A 9,889-nucleotide genomic window follows, 5' to 3' on the forward strand; every position below is an offset into this window, starting at 1 on the left:
ATAACCACATGTTTAGTTTCTTACCATCCACATAATCTTTTACATCGTTCCGATATGTTTCCATTTTACTGTAACACCTCTAAAAATTGATTTACAATTATTGTTTGGAGAAATATCAATGTAAGATGTAAGTAAAATAATTTCTAGGTTGATTCTTTAGTTAATAGTAGTCATCGGTTGTATGTTTTATACATCTTCAGTTATCGCGCTGTTTCTAAACTACGGTGGTACCGTAAGTATATACTGTTATATACTGTGCTGTTGATTATTTACTCGCTGTTTATATTGCTCAAAAACATAATCTTTTGGAGAGAATATTTTGAAAACTGCAATCTTATTAAAGCTACATTCATGATAATTACCATTACACTGTCAATCTCACTTTAATGACCCTTGTATACTCCGATACACAACTTTACCTTCACTAAGCTTCTTTACATTCATTTTTAACTCTCCAATTCTCAGATTGCTAAATGAATTAAATCTACCTTAACACAATCCAAATCTATCATAACGCATTTAAACTCCATAAACATTAATTTATGTGATAACTACACTTGGCTAATTTTACGTAATCCGTAAGCAGCAGCTGGTATTGTCTGTGAAAGTATTTACAAATGCAATAAAATTGTGCAACACTTAAGTGCAGTAGATACGAATGCGACATACAGTACTAACACTAAGTCAGACGACTTTACTGCTGCAGCTCTGACTGATAATTGATCCATCAGGATTGAAAGACAGACTCAACGTGGATGTCATAAAGTACCAGATTCATGGTTCTTCAGGGAAGTAAGTCGTTTGAACCTCTATAGAGTGCTCTGATTGTTTTCAGGAAAGTGACAGGAAGATCAAGTTATCAGTGTAAGATGTTAGTGTTGAACTTGAGGTTTTTTTAAATAAGCTTAACAGCTTAGCTATTGAAATTTATTACTTACTGTCTCGCCAAATGATGAACTTAGTCGTTCATATAATAAATGTTTTTACTCATAAGCTTTATTGTGTGTTAATTAATTCTACTCTTTAAGGATTAAAATATTTCTTGTAATATTGCATATTTTGAGGTAATCTATCTCTTGTTGTGTAGTATATGGTGTACTAGTTGTTACATTATGTTGTATACAAGGTTGGCGAATAACTAAGTATTAATGCCGCAATTAATGGTATTTATTCGTTCAATATATTCGGAAATATTTCTTACCCTTGTCTTTGGATTAGTATCGTTTAAGAGTGTTTCACATGTGGCATAGTTTCATCATTGCTTATAGTATCACTTATTTTGGTGCACGCATTGGTTAAAATCTAAATAAGATATTTTTCGAACAATGTATTATAATGATGCGATATTTTTTGTCTACATACAACATTAAATTGTGTAAGAAGAATGTAACAATTAGGATCTGAAAACCTGATTTGTCTTGATTAAAAACATTTTGGGAGACTTAAAAACGTATTGTGTTTTGGTCAGACCAAACGGCGCAAAGTACATAGTTGTCCGTTTCACAACGGCAAGCGGTTCTCAAGTCCTCCGGTTCTTGCCGCTCGTCGTTCCTGGTCCTGGTCGTGAGGAAGTTGTTCATCCACGACTCCATTAGAGCCGCATTAACACCAAGGAGTCTCTATAATTAACTAATTAACTGTCTCACGCTGCGTCAGTGGTTTGAAAGTTCTTATTTTTCCTCAAAATTAAGTGGTTCTAAACCGCCGCTTTGTTCCACGCACGATAGCGGCGCTCGCGGCTCGCGTTGACACCTCGTCACTAATCATCCTTACTTGTTAATTACTTTCCCAGGATAACATGTGTTAAACATGTGGTTTCCTTGTTCAAACATTCAAACGTCCCAGTAATACAGTTGTTTTGAGTTTAATTGTTAGTTAAATAACCTTAGAGAAAATATATTCTTCATACATTTAAACCAAAATAGAAATCCTTTACGACAGGTAAACACCGAAACTTAAAATTAAGATGTAATTTATGGCTTAAATTACTACATTCATGCTACCAATGTTTAAATACTTCCATAGTACAGACAATGTTTTAGAATTCGTTGATGATGTTTGTAAAAAAAACGTAATATCTATCACGCGATAGTTATATTTACTATCGCGACAATTATATTTCAGATCACTAAGTCTGTCAATTCTAAAGCAGCGGACAAATTATCAAATTTCCAAGACTAGAATATTACTATTGGTATATTTTGTAAACAAAAATCAAAATTACTGTTGCAACAATCGTGATAGTTATCAAAGAGAGATCTGGTACTGATATAGATCAGACAATTAATTTTGTTGAAATATTTAAATATGCAAATTATCATGCTTGTGAACCTAGCGCAGCTGGCGAGCTGGCTGTGAGATAGCTAATGCTCTTCTCTCATTACAAGTATGCTAATAGAGGTACAATCAGCAGCAAGCACTTCTCCTCGTCTGACTGTGAAGTTCACTACCAGACACTTTCCTGGACTCACGAGAACAGCCTCCGAATGTACCTGATTGTGAAGCTAGCGCAGCTGGCGAGCTGACTGTGAGATAGCCAATGCTCTTCTCTCATTACAAGTATGCTAATAGAGGTGCAATCAGCAGCAAGCACTTCACCTCGTCTGACTGTGAAGTTCTCTACTAGACACTTTCCTGTGCTCACGAGAACAGCCTCCGAATGTACCTGCTTGTGAACCTAGCACAGCTGGCGAGCTGACTGAGAGATAGCTAATGCTCTTCTCTCATTACAAGTATGCTAACAGAGGTGCAATCAGCAGCAAGCACTTCACCTCGTCTGACTGTGAAGTTCTCTACTAGACACTTTCCTGGGCTCACGAGAGCAGCCTCCGAATGTACCTGCTTGTGAACCTAGCACAGCTGGCGAGCTGACTGAGAGATAGCTAATGCTCTTCTCCCATTACAAGTATGCTAATAGAGGTACAATCAGCAGCAAGCACTTCTCCTCGTCTGACTGTGACGTTTGCTACCAGACACTTTCCTGGGCTCACGAGAACAGCCTCCGAATGTACCTGCTTGTGAACCTAGCACAGCTGGCGAGCTGACTGTGAGATAGCTAATGCTCTTCTCTCATTACAAGTATGCTAATAGAGGTGCAATCAGCAGCAAGCACTTCACCTCGTCTGACTGTGAAGTTCTCTACTAGACACTTTCCTGTGCTCACGAGAACAGCCTCCGAATGTACCTGCTTTTGAACCTAGCGCAGCTGGCGAGCTGACTGTGAGATAGCTAATGCTCTTCTCCCATTACAAGTATGCTAATAGAGGTGCAATCAGCAGCAAGCACTTCTCCTCGTCTGACCGTGAAGTTCGCTACCAGACACTTTCCTGGGCTCACGAGAACAGCCTCCGAATGTACCTGCTTGTGAACCTAGCGCAGCTGGCGAGCTGACTGTGAGATAGCCAATGCTCTTCTCTCATTACAAGTATGCTAATAGAGGTGCAATCAGCAGCAAGCACTTCTCCTCGTCTGACTGTGAAGTTCTCTACCAGACACTTTCCTGGGCTCACGAGAACAGCCTCCGAATGTACCTGCTTGTGAACCTAGCGCAGCTGGCGATCTGACTGTGAGATAGCCAATGCTCTTCTCTCATTACAAGTATGCTAATAGAGGTGCAATCAGCAGCAAGCACTTCTCCTCGTCTGACTGTGAAGTTCTCTACCAGACACTTTCCTGGGCTCACGAGAACAGCCTCCGAATGTACCTGCTTGTGAACCTAGCACAGCTGGCGAGCTGACTGTGAGATAGCCAATGCTCTTCTCTCATTACAAGTATGCTAATAGAGGTGCAATCAGCAGCAAGCACTTCTCCTCGTCTGACTGTGAAGTTCTCTACCAGACACTTTCCTGGGCTCACAAGAACAGCCTCCGAATGTACCTGCTTGTGAACCTAGCACAGCTGGCGAGCTGACTGTGAGATAGCTAATGCTCTTCTCTCATTACAAGTATGCTAATAGAGGTACAATCAGCAGCAAGCACTTCTCCTCGTCGAACTGTGAAGTTCGCTACCAGACACTTTCCTAGGCTCACGAGAACAGCCTCCGAATGTACCTGCTTGTGAACCTAGCACAGCTGGCGAGCTGACTGTGAGATAGCCAATGCTCTTCTCTCATTACAAGTATGCTAATAGAGGTGCAATCAGCAGCAAGCACTTCACCTCGTCTGACTGTGAAGTTCTCTACTAGACACTTTCCTGGGCTCACGAGAACAGCCTCCGAATGTACCTGCTTGTGAACCTAGCACAGCTGGCGAGCTGACTGTGAGATAGCCAATGCTCTTCTCTCATTACAAGTATGCTAATAGAGGTGCAATCAGCAGCAAGCACTTCTCCTCGTCTGACTGTGAAGTTCTCTACCAGACACTTTCCTGGGCTCACGAGAACAGCCTCCGAATGTACCTGCTTGTGAACCTAGCGCAGCTGGCGAGCTGACTGTGAGATAGCCAATGCTCTTCTCTCATTACAAGTATGCTAATAGAGGTACAATCAGCAGCAAGCACTTCTCCTCGTCTGACTGTGAAGTTCTCTACCAGACACTTTCCTGGGCTCACGAGAACAGCCTCCGAATGTACCTGCTTGTGAACCTAGCGCAGCTGGCGAGCTGACTGTGAGATAGCCAATGCTCTTCTCTCATTACAAGTATGCTAATAGAGGTGCAATCAGCAGCAAGCACTTCTCCTCGTCTGACTGTGAAGTTCTCTACCAGACACTTTCCTGGGCTCACGAGAACAGCCTCCGAATGTACCTGCTTGTGAACCTAGCACAGCTGGCGAGCTGACTGTGAGATAGCTAATGCTCTTCTCTCATTACAAGTATGCTAATAGAGGTACAATCAGCAGCAAGCACTTCTCCTCGTCTGACTGTGACGTTTGCTACCAGACACTTTCCTGTGCTCACGAGAACAGCCTCCGAATGTACCTGCTTGTGAACCTAGCGCAGCTGGCGAGCTGACTGTGAGATAGCCAATGCTCTTCTCTCATTACAAGTATGCTAATAGAGGTACAATCAGCAGCAAGCACTTCTCCTCGTCTGACTGTGAAGTTCTCTACCAGACACTTTCCTGGGCTCACGAGAACAGCCTCCGAATGTACCTGCTTGTGAACCTAGCGCAGCTGGCGAGCTGACTGTGAGATAGCCAATGCTCTTCTCTCATTACAAGTATGCTAATAGAGGTGCAATCAGCAGCAAGCACTTCTCCTCGTCTGACTGTGAAGTTCTCTACTAGACACTTTCCTGGGCTCACGAGAACAGCCTCCGAATGTACCTGCTTGTGAACCTAGCACAGCTGGCGAGCTGACTGTGAGATAGCTAATGCTCTTCTCTCATTACAAGTATGCTAATAGAGGTACAATCAGCAGCAAGCACTTCTCCTCGTCGAACTGTGAAGTTCGCTACCAGACACTTTCCTAGGCTCACGAGAACAGCCTCCGAAAGTGCCTGCTTTAGTGAATCTAGTTTTACGCTGATTACAAAAATTTCCTTAGGTGAAAAATCTATTAAAATCATTTTAAAAATTAATGACGAAACCACGAAGGGACAGTTACTCTAAATTTTTCATTCAATAGGAGGGAACGTGTGCTTATTAAAAGCAGTACAGTATTATAAAAAAGTTCTATTTTGGCAAATTTTGCTTTCACGAAGCCCTTGGAAATCAGGTTGCAATAACGTGTAATGTTGTTAACAATACATATAAAACCACTTCAATAGTAAAAATTATCGTAGAGCGTTCATATTCCATTATTTACTATTTATGGATTTTATGTAGGAGGAACATCTCACAAACCTGTTAACATAAAAAATTTAGCTAAATAGAACTATGTCATGTAGTTGTGCAAGGATTGTAAAACATGACTTAATAGGCATAGTGTTATAATAGCAATCTTAGTGTTTATTCTATTAAGCTTATATCAATGAGAGGGGCAAGTTTATTTGATACCAAGTTATATTATTGTCCTTAAACTCAAATCAAAATAGGTTGCTTACTTGCTCCAAACTAACTGTTTTAAACAGTCGGATTATTTCCAATCTCAAGGAGATACAAAATCTTCTACTGCACCTGGGAAAGTATGTTGAGACTTTTAAGCCAACTCTGTTACCTATTTGCATATCTTTCTCCCTTTGTCTTTATTGTCTTTCGTTAATCTCCATTTCATCATTTCTCACATCTTTAGATCAACATGAAACCTTCGACATCTCCACTTACGTAATAAAGAAATATCTTTACGAGTAATGGTGTTTTATAACCATAGAAAGTGTGTATCAGGAAACAATCGTGAAGATAATTGGAGTGTGGCGGGAGTGCCAATGGGCAACGATTACTGCATTTGCAAGGCTCGGACGGAAAGTTATGGCAGACGTGGTCGAAGAATTAACCCCTGAACTCTACACTTGCCGACTTATAGGCCCTAATTGTACGATCGGCGATCCAGATCGCGCAACTGCTTCGTGCCATTGTTTGACTGCAAGTCTTGTTAACCGTTCGTGGTTTTTGGTGGTGTTTGCAACCAAGCGATCGGCAGTCTGGGTGTTGGTTGCGGAGGTCTTCAATGTTATGAGCTCTCTTTTTCGTATAAAAGCTTTTTGGGATTTGGTTGGGTTTTACAACTGAAAGGTTACGGGTTTTGTTGCTTCACACAAGGGGTTGTTGTTCTGAAAAGATCTTCATACAGTTTGGGGTCTTCATTGCATTTTGTGATCGTCTATGCAATCAGGTTGTTTCAACAGTTCTTTTACTATAGATTTTCAGTAATAATCTTACAAGGAATGGAGTTATCGATGGTATTTCACAGTCATACTAGGCTCTTTAGAAGGTCTTCCTACAAAACATACTTCGTACTTTAAACCACCTTAACACAATTATTTGAACTTTTACACCTTTTGGAAGAGGTTACCATTTTTTACTCTCAATGAATGAATAAATTTAGAGAGGAATCTTTCATTGTGAATCATTTACTTTTATTTTCTGCGTAAAATATTTTTGAAAATTTAACTAATTAATTTTTAGTATTTTTTAAATATACGTATTATGTTTACGTTTGTTAAATATCAAATATTAAATTTTATATGAATCAGCATACCGAGTTATAGCAAAAGTTGTATCAGCTATGCAAGCAAAAATAATGAAAAACATGATAATCAAAGTGTGTGTACCCTTGAAACGTTTGGATATAAATCTCAATATTAACCGTGTGATACTCACGGGGTCAAAACAAAACCGATAAATAGCCTAAGAGTGGCCAGTGCCCGCATCATAGCGTGTACCACCTTGTCTAGATATGCTAATCCAAAATCTGAAATACACCGCACAGCCTAGTTGCACCTGTGTTTAAACGCATTTATCATCCGGAAACACGATAACTCGCGAGATATGGTAGCGATTTATGCTGAAACACTAACGGATTAATTCTTAGTTATTCACCAACAGCTGTCCGCTAGTCTAGGATTATGGTGTGGAATCCGACACTTTGACAGATTGGCAAATCTGAGTGCAACTAGGAGGTCGACTCACACATGAGTTATTCTCCAACTGAACTAGAGTTTCTTTCCGTTGTAGTTTTTGTTGTGCATTTATTTATTGTAAGCTGTGTGAAATATTTTGCAAGGACCCAAATCTTTTACAATTAATTTAAATTTCTACAGGTAAAGATAACAAGATGCTATTTCGATGAACACTAACTACTACTACTTCAATTTTCCTTGATGGTGCATACCTTTCGATGACTATGATGATATGAATAGAATAACTATAATAAACTGTGGACATATGTAAAAATGGTCATAGTTTAGAAAAACTGAATCAATGAAATCCGAAAAATCTTTACTACAATGATTGGTCAAAAAAATATATACAGTTAATGAGGACTAAATAGAATAAATTAACTAGAGTTAAGAATAAGATCCATACATTTGTAAATTAAAAGAAAACACAGAAGAAGTAAATTATAAAAGTGAAGAGTAATTGATTAGCAATAATCTACAATTGTGTGGGAATAACTTTTGTTACAGCATTTTTTATCGAAAATCTGTTTAGTGTACTTCTTTGAAGGTGAAATAAATTAGCTTGTATAGTCAACTAATAAAGCTTATTATTAATAATATGCAGCATGTGTACATCAATATTAAAATACAAATAGTTTCCGAAATATGGTGAGGCTAATCAGTTATAAACAGACTAAATTAATCTTTAAAGTTGTAGCTTTAGCTTGTGGCAAATGTAGATAACTAACAACACACCATTAAAATAGTATTGGATTAGGATTTTTTTAGGAATTTTAGCTAAAAACATTGGTGAAGATGTATTTGCTTACAAAAAGTTATAAACGTAGTCTTCTCTTATTATATCTAATGTACATTCCCATAGTACAACTTCTACCTCAGCCAGTCTGAAGCTAAAAACTGTCGAGATTGTTGGGATATTTGAAACACTCCTCGATCTTTACATGAAACTACATCGCCTGGTCTCACTCTGGAATACTGCTTGACTTTGTTTTAATAACCTAATAGAAGTTCCTAGAAATGTGGTACTAACTTCCCACGACTATGAGCTCGAATGTGAGAAAGGACCTGTACTATATAATATTTTCTTCCAGACTTATTCCTTCTTTTTAAGTAATGTATACCATGAGAATGCAACATGAAGATTTACATATATAGTTAAAAGTCATATTAGTGAACTGCGAGGAGAAAAATTCTGCGAGTAAAAAAAGTGATGAGTTAAAAAAAAATGTAATACTTACTAAAACATTATTACATAACGACCGAATTGCAGAGTTCATTAAATTAATACTATAAAAACTCATATGAATTGTAATCTGCTTTTTAATTCAAATACAGCCTCGTCACCTATAAAAAGCACGGTATAAGAGTGAGTAATATGCCTACTTGCCTATTAGAAAATTAAGTTAGTCAGAGGAGAAAGAATAATTATTGGTGATCATCCTTTGTCTATTGTTTCAACTTTATCCATTGCTTAGATTAATCAAGGAAGTCAGGAAATATAGTTCAAATTAATGTTTAACAATTGCAATATCTTTTAACCCAAAATGCTTATGAGTGTTAATTTGATAAATTGTAATTTGCATTTATTTAAGTCGATATCTTTGTTCAAAGGCGCCGGGGCAAAGATTGTTCTTTTAAAGCTTTCAATCCCAAGGAAAGGTAAAAATTGCATCTTATAAACGAAATACCCGTATATCGTGATTGCATTATCTGTATATTGTGGATATATAACGTGTATCTGACATTTGCAGAGCTGTCGTGTTCGACTAGCCTCACACCCTCTGGAGCTGTATGATGAAGACATCCAGGAACCACACACTGCACGGTCGGGTGGCCACCCCTCAGGAACTATCTGGAGGTCATCGGAGTCACCTAGCTGTGGGAGAAAAGGGTAATGTGTTAAACTATTACGTGTGGTGGAAAATACCCTCCACTCAATATTGGAATGAACATAATTTTCAAAAGAAAAATGTTAGGATCCGAACACTCGTGATATTTTAAATTAAATAAAAATACTCAATAACGTTCTTCAATCCCAAATGTATAGGTTCTTTGGCTTGTCAAAAGCTTATGTAAAAGTATCGGACTTTTAATGAGACGTCGGTTATTGTTCAGAAGTGACTGTCTTTATTTTTTTGGACAACCCATTACGTAATGTACAACAGATAATTACAATATGGCTTCTTAATATAGGACTAGACAAGGGCAGTCTTAAAATCTAGGATGTACATTGTACAATCAGTAATAAACTCAAACAAGCTAAAGCTACATAAATCTACAAGGAACAACCAAAGTCCAAAGAGAATGATAATAACAACAGTACAAGAACATAATAAATCTCAACGTTTTGATGAGACAGTTAATGAATAAAAAGAAAATTATTAGTGGGGGAATA

Source organism: Macrosteles quadrilineatus, unplaced genomic scaffold (assembly GCF_028750875.1).
Source record: "Macrosteles quadrilineatus isolate MER2022 unplaced genomic scaffold, UCM_ALF_1.0 Scaffold_8__2_contigs__length_117827958, whole genome shotgun sequence".
Lineage (NCBI taxonomy): Eukaryota > Metazoa > Arthropoda > Insecta > Hemiptera > Cicadellidae > Macrosteles > Macrosteles quadrilineatus.